The sequence below is a fragment of the Myotis nattereri genome (genome assembly GCF_964212035.1).
Source record: "Myotis nattereri genome assembly, chromosome: 3".
Taxonomy (NCBI): Eukaryota; Metazoa; Chordata; class Mammalia; order Chiroptera; family Vespertilionidae; genus Myotis; species Myotis nattereri.
In genome coordinates this window covers 26,994,330-27,007,790 of record NC_138077.1, presented here as the reverse complement: position 1 = coordinate 27,007,790, position 13,461 = coordinate 26,994,330, and the positions used below count along the sequence as shown (strand labels likewise).

The window sequence follows — 13,461 nt, the reverse complement described above, 5'->3', positions numbered from 1 at the left end:
TATAATGAGGTCATCCTAGCAGAGCCTGAATTGGTAGGGCAACTTTTATCATGATGAATGAACCTCAGATCCTCCGTAAATCAGGAAATGAGCGCAGTAATTATGCGCAGATACCAGTTTGTTTTTACAACCTCATTTCCATTTGTAAGATTCACATGTTATAAAGTATTTCAAGTCTATGCTTTTTTAAAATAACCAGAAATACTTCAGTTTTCGTTTCATTCAAAATATAAAATCTTTATGAGAGATGAAGAGGAAACACTAAAGTCCTTGTGATGTCTTCATTTCCTAAAGGATTTATTTAGTATGTTAAATATTCTGAGTCCATAATGTCAACAGTAATTTAATAGGGCACATGGGATAAAGACAGTTCCTCATACTTTATTCGCACCCTTCCATCTCTATCATTAATAATGCTTCTCATTCCCAGTGTCTCTTGTATTAGTTCAAAATCACGCTAGCAGCTATCCAAGGAAATCTATTTGACATATAGACAAGAAAGAGGTACTAGGCTACTGAGTTAACTGGAAACATTTTCAATTTTCAGAAGAGATATTTTCATTGTGTTAATAAATATTCCAGACTTTAAAATATATATTTTGAAAACCTTCATACAACAAAAAATATTAAATATAAAAATATATGGGAATTGCAATTCTTTAAAACTAATTTCTCAATTTGCCATCTCATGTTCAATGTTAGGCATAGCATCTATAAGGATACTAAAGACCGTATTTAAATTAATATAATTTATGCAAAATTCCACAGCAAGCTTTCTATATTCACTGTTATAGTGAGGTTTCAAATCTGTATGATTTAATTTCTTATATATTGAATTATTTAAAAATAATTAATTATGAATATTTTATTGCTATTTATGTTATAATTTTTCACTTTATCTTTGCACCTCTGCATTTTTGTTTTACTGTATTTTTAAAAATCCCAAAATTATATTTTTACTTAATTTTTCTTAACCTATCTTATAATCAAATTTAGCTTCCTTTTTTCTTTTAAATATATTTTTATTTTACTGCTATTCAGTAATGCCATTCATAGGAGAACAGGATAGAGGATAGTCTAACATTATAGATATAGAAATGAATCCCTGCTCTTGATCAGGGTCTAAAGGTTGAGCAGGTAAGCCGTATCCCTCCCTATATAGATATTTCTCTGTGGGGTATCACACACATTGTCTTTGCCTGCCACCAACTATTCTTAACTCAGGGTCATAAATTAATTTATTTAATTCTTTTTTAAAATCTTTATTGTTGAAAGTATTACATATGTCCCCTTTGGTCTTCCATTGACCCCTTATAGCCAACCCCCTACCCTAGGGCCCAGGCCTTCACCACTCTATTGTGTGTGTTCATGGTTATGCATATATGCATACAAGTTCTTTGGTTGATCTCTTCTCACCCACCCAACCAACCCCACGTTCCCTCATTCCCTCTGAGATTCTACAGTCTGTTCCATGCTTCTATGTCTCTGGGTCTATTTTGTTCAAAAGCTGATTTTGTTCATTAGATTCCACATATGAGTGAGATAATGTGTTACTTGTCTTTCTCTGACTGGCGTATTTCACTTAGCTTACAGAACCATAGACAGTATGTATTTCATTCTCTCTTTATCAAATCAACAGCAGTGAATTGATCAGAACTCATGCCAGAAGTTTTGAACCAAAATTCTTTCCATGTTCATGCCTATTCCCTGTGCTGTCCTCTATATTGTGGTAGCTCTGCTTTTACCTCTGATGTGAAATGGCAGTAGGTCTTTGGGGAGGTCTTTTCCACATTATTTGGAATTACAATTTTTGCTTATGTGTTGTGGTTGTCTCCATTGTCAGGGATTGTGGAGTTGAATTAATATTGCTCATTAGGTTTTTTCACTGCCCGGTGTTACAGCACTAATACAAATGTGTAGTCTCACTGCTCCTGGAACTTGCAACTTTGGGTAGATGAGTCTCAATTTTGCTATTACAACGCTGTTTTTGTTATTGCCATTTCATTAAAATACAGGTAGCTGTCAAAATTTTTTGTGTGTTTGGTGGAGTTCTCTTTAATCTAGATTTTACATTTTTAGGACTATCTAAATTTCAAGCACTTTCTCCAACTAGTGAGTAGATAGAAGAGGGATAAGTAGATAGGGACGGGATCATAGGAGGGAAGGAAAATAGGGAAATCCAAGAATAGCAGGATACAGTTTGCGACTAGTTGCTAAGTCAACCTGGCTGAGCAAAAGCCCAGCTAGAGGGAGTTGCTGGGGCAACCAACTGGGTAGGAAATAACCTCTAACCTTTGACAGAAAGTTTCCATGGAAGAACCAATCAGAAGACAGCAGTGCATATACATGCATACATAATACATACATGCATACATACATATGTACATACATACATTGTATATGTACATTGTATATATCCCCAGACAGAGAGTTTTAGCAGCAACCCACTTGGGCCTCATCCTGCTAGAGGGAGTCTGTCTATCTCTCAATAAACTTTGCTTTCTCTTTCACTTAACTCTTTGTCCTTAAACTCATTCTTTGATTTCTTGAGACAAGGAATTCAGACCTGATCACCACATCTTGGTATCACTAGGACTACCACTACAACTGAGAAAGAAAGAAAGAAAGAAAGAAAGAAAGAAAGAAAGAAAGAAAGAAAGAAAGGAAGGAAGGAAGGAAGGAAGGAAGGAAGGAAGGAAGGAAGGAAGGAAGGAAGAGAAAGAAAGAAAGAAAGAAAGAAAGAAAGAAAGAAAGAAAGAAAGAAAGAAAGAAAGGAAGAAAGAAAGAAAGAGGACGAACACTTAATTACCCACCCTGGAGTAACTCTGTTTCACCATGCTTTCCACTTTTGTCAAGGGGAAATTTCTCCCCACCTATTTTTGTGACATTTATATCTATAGGAGCAATAATAATACGTCTGCAACCCCTTTGATATTTTTTCAAAATAGATAAATAAATAAATAAATAAATAAATAAATAAATCTCCTCTTAGGCTCCTGGAATAGCCTCAAATAAAATCTTATTTAGCTAGATAATTTTTGGGACCACTTTTGACATTTTTACTATGGCAACCATTTCTAGGATGCAGTAATGCAATCATCAAAATGCCTCTGACTTGATCAAATTGCTGGATTAAAAGAGAAAATTTGTCATGTTTAAAAAGATTAAATAGATAGTTGATAGATAAGAGATGGATGAATAAATATATGGGTAGATAAGTAAACAGATGATGATAGATTAGGTAGATAGATAGATAGATAGATAGATAGATAGATAGATAGATAGATGATAGATAGAAGATAGACAGATGGACAGATAAATTTGACTTCTGGGATAGTGAGTTGAATTTCAAAAGAATAAAAATCCATTACAGAATCGGTAGAGAATGTTGGGCATATCTCTTTTCAATGCAAAGCACAATGAGTAAAAAGAAGTTGCAAACACATCAGAAACTTACTAAAAAGATTCAAGTAGAAAAATAATGAGAAAGCCTCATTAAAAGTCAGAACAGCCATATGAATTATTTAGATTGTAGAACAATATGCCCACCATTTCCTTTGTAATGTCAAAAAGGGAGAAATTAAAATCTCCCCTTGAGTCCATTAGGGGACTTTGAAAATCTTCTGCAAATAGAACATTGGTACAAGAGTTATAGCTCTGAATCATTTCTAAAAATGCATGTCTGAAGCAGTCTTCCAATATATGTATCATATTTTAGGCAATTATATGACATACTAGAGGCCTGGTGCATGAATTCGTGCACAGGTGGGGTCCCTAGGCCTGGCTAGCAACTGGGGCTGATCGAGGCCGATTGGGGCCAGCGGCTGGGAGGTGGGACCGCAGGAGGTTGGCTGGCCATGGGAGGTTGGCTGTGGGAGTGCACTGACCACCAGGGGGAAGTTCCTGCATTGAGCATCTGCCCCTGGTGGTCAATGCATCATTACAGTGACTGGTCCACCAGTCTTAATGGTCGCTTAGGCTTTTATATATATAGATGGCATAGACACCTACATTTAGGCAAACCATTTTAATTATATGAACCAAACATACACACATATTAATCATTAGGATGTATATAAGATATTTGGTTAATCTCTTTCCCCCCTCTCCACATCCCCCTCCTCTCTTCCCTCTGAGATTCATCAGTCTGCTCCATGTTTCCATGCCTGTGGGTTCCACTCCTGCATTGAGTGTCTGCCCACTGGTGGTGAGTATGCATCATGGCTACCAGAAGGTCTGCTGGTTGGCCAGTTGCTTTGGCTTTTATATATATATACTAGTGGTACAGTGCACAAAATTCATGCACATTAAAAGGGGATTAATTAGAGGAAATATTTTAATATTGCTATTTGCAGTTTCTCTATAGTAGAATTATAAGAGATAAAAGAAAATCAGTAAAATGTATATGAAAATCTTCCCCCTGTTAGAGTCTGGGGCACACCATGGAACCCAAAGTCAAGTCCCCACCCACCCATGTGTGCCTCAAAATCATGTGAGACTCAGATCTGACTGGCCCCCACCCATTTGGCTAGATCAGTGGTTCTTAACCTTCTGGCCCTTTAAATACAGTTTCTCATGTTGTGACCCAACCATAAAATTATTTTCGTTGCTACTTCATAACTGCAATGTTGCTACTGTTATGAATCATAATGTAAATACCTGATATGCAGGATGGTCTTAGGAGACCCCTGTGAAAGGGTTGTTCAACTGCCAAAGGGGTCGCAACACACAGGTTGAGAACTGCTGGGCTAGATCAAGACCCAGCGGGTTCCACCCTTATCAAGCCCCACCAGGAGGGGGTCACAGCTTCAGGTCCCCCAGCCCAGGCCAGGGCAGGGGGCACACCTTGAGGTCCCCCGTCAAGCCCCACTGGGCAGGGGGCATGACCTGGGGTCTCCCAGCCTGACGCCGGGGCGGGGGGAGCAGCCTGAGGTTCCTCGGCCCAGTACCAGGGCAGGGGACACACCTTGAGGTCTCTTGTCAAGGCCTGCCAGGAGGGGAGTGCAGCCTCAGGTCCCCTGGCCCTGTGCCAGGGCAGGAGGCATGGCCTCAGGTTCCCCGTCAAGCCCTGATGGGTGGGGGGTGCAGCCTGAGGTCCCCTGGCCTGGCACCAAGGTGAGGGGTGTGGCCTGAGGTCCCCAGTCAAGACCCATGGGAGTGGGGGATGGGGAAGCCTCAGGTTCCTGTTGATTGCTGGTTAAGGCTCGTTACAGGATCTTGGCCTCCGCTGTGGGTGCAGCCATCTTCTGTTACAGAAAACTACACCTCCACTGTAGGGACTGCCATCTTTGTGGCAGAGTTATGGTCAATTTGCATATTCCCTCTTTATTATACAGGATATAGATAAGTGAAAATATATTAATTCTGCAAGGATTATTGAAATTCTATTTTAATTTGAATCTCAACTCTTATTTTTCTTGCCTAGCAATATTTATACTGATAGTATTGAAAAAGAAAAGAAAAGAGTTTTGTAGGAGCATTTCCACATTTATTAGAGAATACATAAAAGGAAGAAAAAATTAAAAGCCACATTCAATCATGCCATACTAATTTACAAATTATAATAACTGTGGTGAATTGTTCAATTATTTAATTATGTGTACACAATCCTAGTCCCACTTATAATGGCATCTGTTATATTATCAGTGCTGTCTTTACACTGGGTAAAATTACCACATGGTCTTTATCTTTTCCCACTTTCAGTGCTCACCTGGTCCAAATTATAACAAGTAACAACTGCAAAGGAATAAACACAAGAATACCTCTCAGTAAGATTATATTACAATGCTTTCTCAGACATATGCCCTCTGAAGATAGAAATATTGGTTATTTTCTCATATTCTTAGGAAAATGAGCTCATGTTATATACAATCACCAGCATCTTGCTTTTCTCATATATTAATTAATACATTGTGGTAATGCTTACACTCCAACTAGAATTTGTTCTAAGGAACAGTTACATATTTCATGACCTTAAAAATATCGGTGCATCTGGTCTCCTATTACTTCCCTATTTAAGTGTTTCCACTTTCTTTCTAGTTCTATTTTTGTTTTATTTTGTCTTGCTTTTGCTACCACAAAGGACACTTCAGAAGACATTCTGAAGAACAAATTGCTGAGAGCAGACCTTTCCAACATGATATTATTTTAGTTGGTATGGAGTATCAAGGACTGAATTGCTGACAATAAGTACATGCTTAATGCAATGGTTTTTTAAAATATACTTTTATTTCCATTGTATAGAGTTCCTGAAATGAGATTGCTAAATCAATGGGTACATTTTTAATGTAATTGTTTCTGAAATACACTTTAATTGCTATAGCGTAGAATTTCAAGAATGGCATTTCTGAGTAAATGTGTGCATTGTAATGCAGTAATTTCTAAGTGGTGGGTTCTATGAAAGCATAGATTTTTATTTTTGTTATTATTTTTTCTATATTTTAAGGGATTGGGGAATATTTACTGGGTGTTATATATAGTGGTTCACTTTTGTGTTTCCATCAGAGCAGTCCCGCTTTATATACATTTAATATATTGCTATGGCAGCTATTGCTAACTATTCACACGAATGGTATTTGTTTCCTCCAGGACACATATCAACACGACATTTCCTAGGTTCTCTTTTGCTTAACAGGGCTGCATGGCAGAGTTCTAGACATTGAAAGAAGAACAGAACAGATGGATCAGCCACTTCCCAGGCTGCCCCGTGGAAACTTCCAATGTGCTCCATGAGCCATTCCCCTCCTGGCTGACCCCAGTGCGGGCCATCATAGTGAACTTGAAAGCCATACAGTGAAGATTGAAGAAAATCTCTCAGTTTAAGTAATTATGGGAAGATATGTCCATCTGTTGATCAGGAAAACTCAGCATGAAAGATTATTTTGCAGATTAGATATCATATTATGTTTGAACCACTATACATTGTGGGATTCATTTGTTATGCAGCTAGTATTAACTTATATTCATAACCCATGTAAGACTTCAGTAGAGTCAAAGCTTTCTGAAGTCAGGTACACTGTATAATACCTTATTCAGTCTTTAATATAATATCTAAAAGAATTAATAACTTAATGTTCTGATAATAATGACAAAGAAGATGATTGTAGAAGTAAAAAGAAAAAAAGATATTTTTAAAAGTGCAATATGGTCTCGAAAGATAGATAGTAGTTATTTCTAGTTGGAGAACTCAAGAAAATAATATAAATCATATATAAATTTCAATTTATTAGCCTCTATTTTAGGATCTTATAAAATACATCAACATTGTCTGTCTTTTAGAAATTCTGTTTTGGATGCTGATAATTGCATGATACTGTTTAATAAAGTATGATAAAATCAATATTAAAATGTTACCACTGAGCCCAGCTAGTATAGCTCAGTGGGCTGAATGTCAAGCTATAGACCAGGAGGTCACAGTTTGATTCCCGGTCACGGCACATGCCCAGGCTTGCACACTTGATCTCCAGTGGGCAGTGAGGGAGGCAGCCAGTCAGTGATTCTCTCTCATCATTGATGTTTCTATCTCTCTCCCTCTTCCTTCCTCTCTGAAATCAATAAAAATATATTTTTTAAAAATGTGACCACTGATAATCCTTGTGACACCATTTACCAAGAGAAGTCATAATCCTATATAATAAAAGGTAATATGCAAATAGACTGAATGGCAGAAAAACTGAACAACCAATCAAAGCGTAATATGCTAATGATATGCAAATGCTGTTCAACCGCTCAAAATGATGTGCACTGACCACCAGGGAGAAGATGCTCCAACTGGTAAGTTAGCTTGCTGTTGAGGTCCAGCTGATCAGGACTGAACGAGATGGGCCAGACATGCCCTGGAGCCCTCTCGCGGTTCCTCCCTGGCCCGATCATGCACCGGTGGGGTCCCTCAGCCTGGCCTGTGCCCTCTCACAATCTGGGATCCCTTGGGGGATGTCAGAGAATGGGTTTCAGTCTGATCTTGCAGGCAACTCCCCTGGGAGGGCGCCAGATGTAGGGCTCATGGCTGGCGAGCCCTGTTTCATCAGCACCAGCCTCTCCTGATTGGGAATGATTGGGCACGAGCCCGCGGTAGGCACAGTGGGGACCTGGATGAGCAGGAGTAGCAGGTAGGAGCTTCAGGTGTCGTTGGACTGTGGGTTTCGGCCTGATCCCTGCAGGCCAACCAGAGGGACCACAGCCATGCATGAATTTGTGCACCAGGCCTCTAGTCTACACTAATAAAAGACAAACATGCAAATTGACCATACCTTCGCTACACCTTAAGCCATGCCCACCAACCAATCAGAGTGATTATATGCAAAGTAACCCAACCAAGATGGCAGCTGGCAGCCACAGAACTGGAACAAGCAGGAGGCTTGGTTTTCCCAGTGATGGAGGAAGCCAAGCTTCCCGCCTGCCGTGGCTGGCTCTGAGCTCCACTCAAGGCAACAAAGTTTCAATTATAGAAGATAAATAAACCTCAGATACCTGCTTTCAGCCAGCCATGGCCATGGAGCTGAAGCAAGCAGGAGGCTTGGGTTGCCCCTGGCGATGGAGGAAGCCAAGCTTCCCGCCCCGCCCTGGCCAGCTCTGAGCTCCACTCAAGGCTACAAAGTTGCAATTATAGAAGGTAAATAAATCCCAGATAAAAAAAAAAAAAAAAGAAGAAGAAGAAAAAGAAAAAAAGTAGAGGCTGGGAGCTTCCGTCGCCAGGGGACTTGGCCAGCCAGAAAACGGCCCTCAGGCCCTCACCCAGACTGCCCAGGCACTCCAGTGGGGACCCCGCACCCTAAAGGGGGTGTGGCCAGCCTGAAAACAGCCATCAGTCCCTCACCCAGGCTGGCCAAACCTCAATGGGTTGAGGTTCCCCACTGGGGGGGGGAGGGGCTTGACCAGGCTGCAAACAGCCATCAACCCCTCACCCAGGCTGGCCAGGCACCCCAGTGGGGACCCCCAACCTGAAGGGGGTGTGACCAGCTGCAAACAGCCATCAGCCCCTCACCCAGGTTGGCCAGGAACCCCAGCAGGACCCCCACCCTGATCCAGTACATACTTCAGGGCAAACCAGCCATCCCCCACCCATGCACCAGGCTTCTATCCTATATAATAAAAGGGTAATATACAAATTGACCCTAACAGCAGAAAGACTGGGAATGACTGGTCACTATGACACACACTGACCACCAGGGGGCAGATGCTCAATGCAGGAGCTGCCCCCTGGTGGTCAGTGCACTCCCACAGGTGGAGCTCTGCTCAGCCACAAGCCAGGCTGACAGCTGCCAGTACAGCGGTGGTGGTGGGAGCCTCTCCTGCCTCCTCAGCAGCACTAAGGTTGTCTGACTGCAGCTTAGGCCTGCTCCCCACTGGCAAGTGGACATCCCTTGAGGGCTCCTGGGCTGCCAGAGGGATGTCTGACTGCCAGCTTGGCCCTGATCCCTCAGGGAGCAGGTAGACATTCTCTGAGGTGTCCCAGAGTGCAAGAGGGCATAGGCTGGGCTGAGGGAACCCCCCCCCCCCCCGAGTGCACAAATTTTTGTGCACTGGGCCTCTAGTATTACATAATAAAGATCAAGAAAAAAACTTTATTCCTCTTTATGAAATAGAATTATATTACATCAGTCTCTCTCTTTTTAATTTTTTTCTTCTTCATTGATTTTGTCTTAAAGTGAAATTAGATTTGTCACCCAAACTTTGTCCCCCAAAATATTCTGTATGGTGAGGCTTGAGGCTTGTGTGAGGAAAGAAACCAAATAGGGTGGAAGCTGTGTTAGTTATTGGTTTATACACACACCAGATGTCCTACCCTTTCTTTCTTACAGATATGTTTAATAGAAATCCCTGTGTATATTCACTGAAAGACTTGTATTAAATATGAATAACAGCATAATTTATAATACCCCAAACTGTCCACCAATCATTAGGAGAATGGAAAAACATGGTATACTGATTAGATGGAAAGCTATGCAACAATAAACATGACAGTTTACTACATGAGATAATAGGAATAGGTTTCATAAACATAAAACTGAGTGAAGTAAGCCAAGTGCCCCTAAATAAATTGCAGCCATTTACATAAAGTATAAAACAGTCCAACCTAATTTATTGAACAGAAGTCAGAAAAGTGAATATCTTCATTTGGGGGAGGCTTAATGGATGGAAGGGGGCACAAGACCTTCTAATTTAAAGCTTATGTTTGGTTTCTTAATTTTAGTTGTAATTACAGAGATGTTTTCATTTTGGGAAAATATATTGACCTCTATACTTATGTATTTGTTATTTTCTGTATATACATCCATTTCAATAAAAAAAAATCCATTACATGGAAGTTACTGAATGAGAATTAATTTTTATCATATGCTAACTGAAGTTCTCATATAAAAACATGAAAATGCATGACTCAGAAATTTGAATTAAAAGTCTATAAGAACTTATTTTGATAATTTATTTAACAGCACATTTAAATAAGCGTGTCTTGTAATAAAAACCACATGATCAGATTAAAACTTTCTACATCTTTAATTATGTTTGTTGAATGTTTGATTTTTGCAGTTGTCAAAAACTAAACTTATGAAAACAGATTTTTTTTTTCATAGTAATTCTCAGTATAACAATGTAGGCATTTCTGCCATGGAAAAATTTCAGTCCTACAGCTTTGTAAAATCCACATGATACAACTTTTCAATGTAGCACAGTTAATTTTTAAGAATGCATGGTACAAAACCTAATGGAAATTATCACTTTATGAACTGAAACAATTTCTAATTAAGTGATTTAGTGAACACCTTTTTTAGTGGAGAAATAATAGAATTGCATTCTAACATCTTAAAAATGGAAAAGAGGAAAGGAAACAATGAATGTGTATAAATTTATCTATAAAATATTATAAATAAAATTAAGACTACTCTTTTTCTTATATGGGCTAAAGTGTTTTGTTTTTATTCCAAACCTCTATTTTAATAATATTTAATTAAAGTCTAGTGATAGGTGTCAAAAAGATAATTACCGATGTATACATCTGTTTTTTATGTGAAAGTGTTGTTCTTTCATTAAGTATTACAGTATTGTCCTACGAGCTCATAACTTGCAAAGTCAAATTTTATAGGCCTTTGTGTATATTATAAGAATACTAGAGGCCCAGTGCACAAGATTCGTGCACTCAGGGGGTGCGGGGTCCCTCAGCCCAGCCTGCGCCCTCTCGCAGTCCACAGTCTCTGAGCCCTCGGGAGATGTCTGACTGATGGCCTGCAGGGGGCGGGCCCAAGCTGTCAGTCGGACATCCTTAGCGCTGCTGCGAAGGTAGTAGAGGCTCCTGCCACCACCAGCCCAGCTCAGGGCTTCTGGCTGAGTGGCGCTCCCCTTATGGGAGCACACTGACCACTAGGGGGAAGCTCCTGCATTGAGCATCTGCCTCCTGCTGGTCAGTGTGCATCATAGCAACTGGTTGTTCCGCCATTCAATTGGCCTCCAAGATGGCGATGGAGATGAGGCTCCCGGTCCCTCGCAAGCCTCTTAGTGAGAGCCTGGGCCGCGAGACTAAGAAACATCTGGTGGTGCCAGGGGACGCCATCACCACGGACATGGGCTTCATGCAGGGCCACGGGACTTACATGGGGAAGAGAAACTGATTGCCTCTGTGGCTGGTTCTGTGGAAAGAGTGAACAAGTTGATCTGTGTGAAAGCTTTGAAAACCAGATACAATGGTGAAGTGGGTGACATCGTAGTGGGAAGGATCACAGAGGCTCAACAGAAGAGGTGGAAGGTGGAGACAAACTCCAGGCTGGATTCAGTCTTGCTTCTGTCATCCATGACCCTTCCAGGAGGAGAGCTGAGGAGGAGATCGGCAGAGGATGAGCTGGCCATGAGAGGTTTCTTGCAGGAAGGGGACCTCAGCAGCGCTGTGGTGCAGGCAGTGTTCTCTAACGGAGCTGTTTCCCTGCACACAATCTATTTGCATATTAGTCTTTTATTATATAGTCTATCACTTTAAGGAATGTCAATAGAGGTTCTAAAGTATTCACTAGTCACCTAAAACATTCACTAGTAATGTGGTTATGCCATATGGTTTGGTTCTTTTCCCATTAAAAGATGTATTTTTATATCTATATATATATATATAAAAGGCTAATATGCTAAGTGTCCAACTGTTTGATCATTCAACAGTTCAACCAGTAGCTATGACACACAATGACCACAAGGGGGCAGATGCTCAACGCACAGGCATGGAAACATGAAACAGACTGATGAATCTCAGAGGGAAGCAGGGAGGGGGAAGGGCAAGAAGAGATTAATCAAAGGTCTTATATGCATACTAAAGGCCCAGTGCACACATTTGTGCACTGATGGGGTCCCTTGGCCTGGCCTGCAGGGGCTGGGGCTGAATCCATGCACTGGGCCTCCAACATCCCCCAAGGGCTCCCAGATTGTGAGAGGGTGCAGGCAGGCCGAGGGACCTCACTGGTGCACAAATCCGTGCACCGGACTTCTAGTTAGTATTTAAAATGTAATGCAAAGATGACCTTTTAGTTCTATGTGGTAGGTAATACCAAGTCACATTTAAGCTGAAATCCAAAATGTTTCAAGATTACTTTGTGATGTTTCACCTTGTTCACGTTCATGCTTTGTCATTATGCTCCTCTATGCTCCCTAGACATGCAATTTCCTTTTGTCTTACTCTGTTAGCCATATCACCTTCTAAATTAATAATGTAATTGGATAGAGCAATAACCAAGAGCATTTTGCTTTCAGAAATGAAATTATATAAAATTGTATTTTTTTGTTTAGCTCTTTGTAAATTATGAGCTTAATAGTCAAATAACAAACAGGCATACATTTATAGCTTCTTGCAGTGCTTCTGAACCTTTTTGTGCCATGGTGCATGTAAAAAAAATGATAATATCCATGTAACTCATTGGTATAAGCAATGGAGGCTGCCTCCACAGGTAGGTGATGAACAAAGCAGCTCTAGCTAAAAGAGGACCTACTCAACCACCTGCAGGCTGTCCTAGGCAGGGATCACCCAAAGTAAAACCTAAGAAAAAGGGCTGGAGGGAGTTTGTTTGTGAAGTGACATCAGGGAGTAGAAATGAGGAACAAGGGGATCACAAGAGAAGAAAGAATACATTTTACCATGTTGCCCATTACTATGAGACAGGAGGACTCAGTCACAACTGTTTACCTTGTGTACAAAGAGGAACAGCATTTATTTATTTTTCTATCTATTTAGCTATCTATATTTATTTACAAATTTATATACATTTTGGCTTCCATTCTCCATGGTCCAGGATGGCCCCATGGGCATTAGCAACACAAGCTTGTGCATTGCACATTCCTGAATACTCAGTGAATTTCCATGCCGCTCAGGCACATTTGAGAGCAGGGTTATGATGAGAAATGAGAGACACACAGTGAGGGTCTGAGAGGCACACAAAGAGTCACACACAGTAAGGTTGTGTCTGGGCAAAGCTGGGTTTTACTTCTTTT

At 40.5% G+C, this 13,461-nt stretch overlaps 1 pseudogene across 1 annotated transcript; it reads left to right on the top strand.

The window, feature by feature from the left end:
* The first annotated feature begins 11,450 nt into the window (after window positions 1-11,450).
* LOC308515313 (exosome complex component RRP4-like) lies at window positions 11,451-11,968 on the top strand (annotated as a pseudogene). The gene has a single exon. The product of its transcript is annotated as an exosome complex component RRP4-like (transcript).
* The last annotated feature ends 1,493 nt before the right edge of the window (window positions 11,969-13,461 follow it).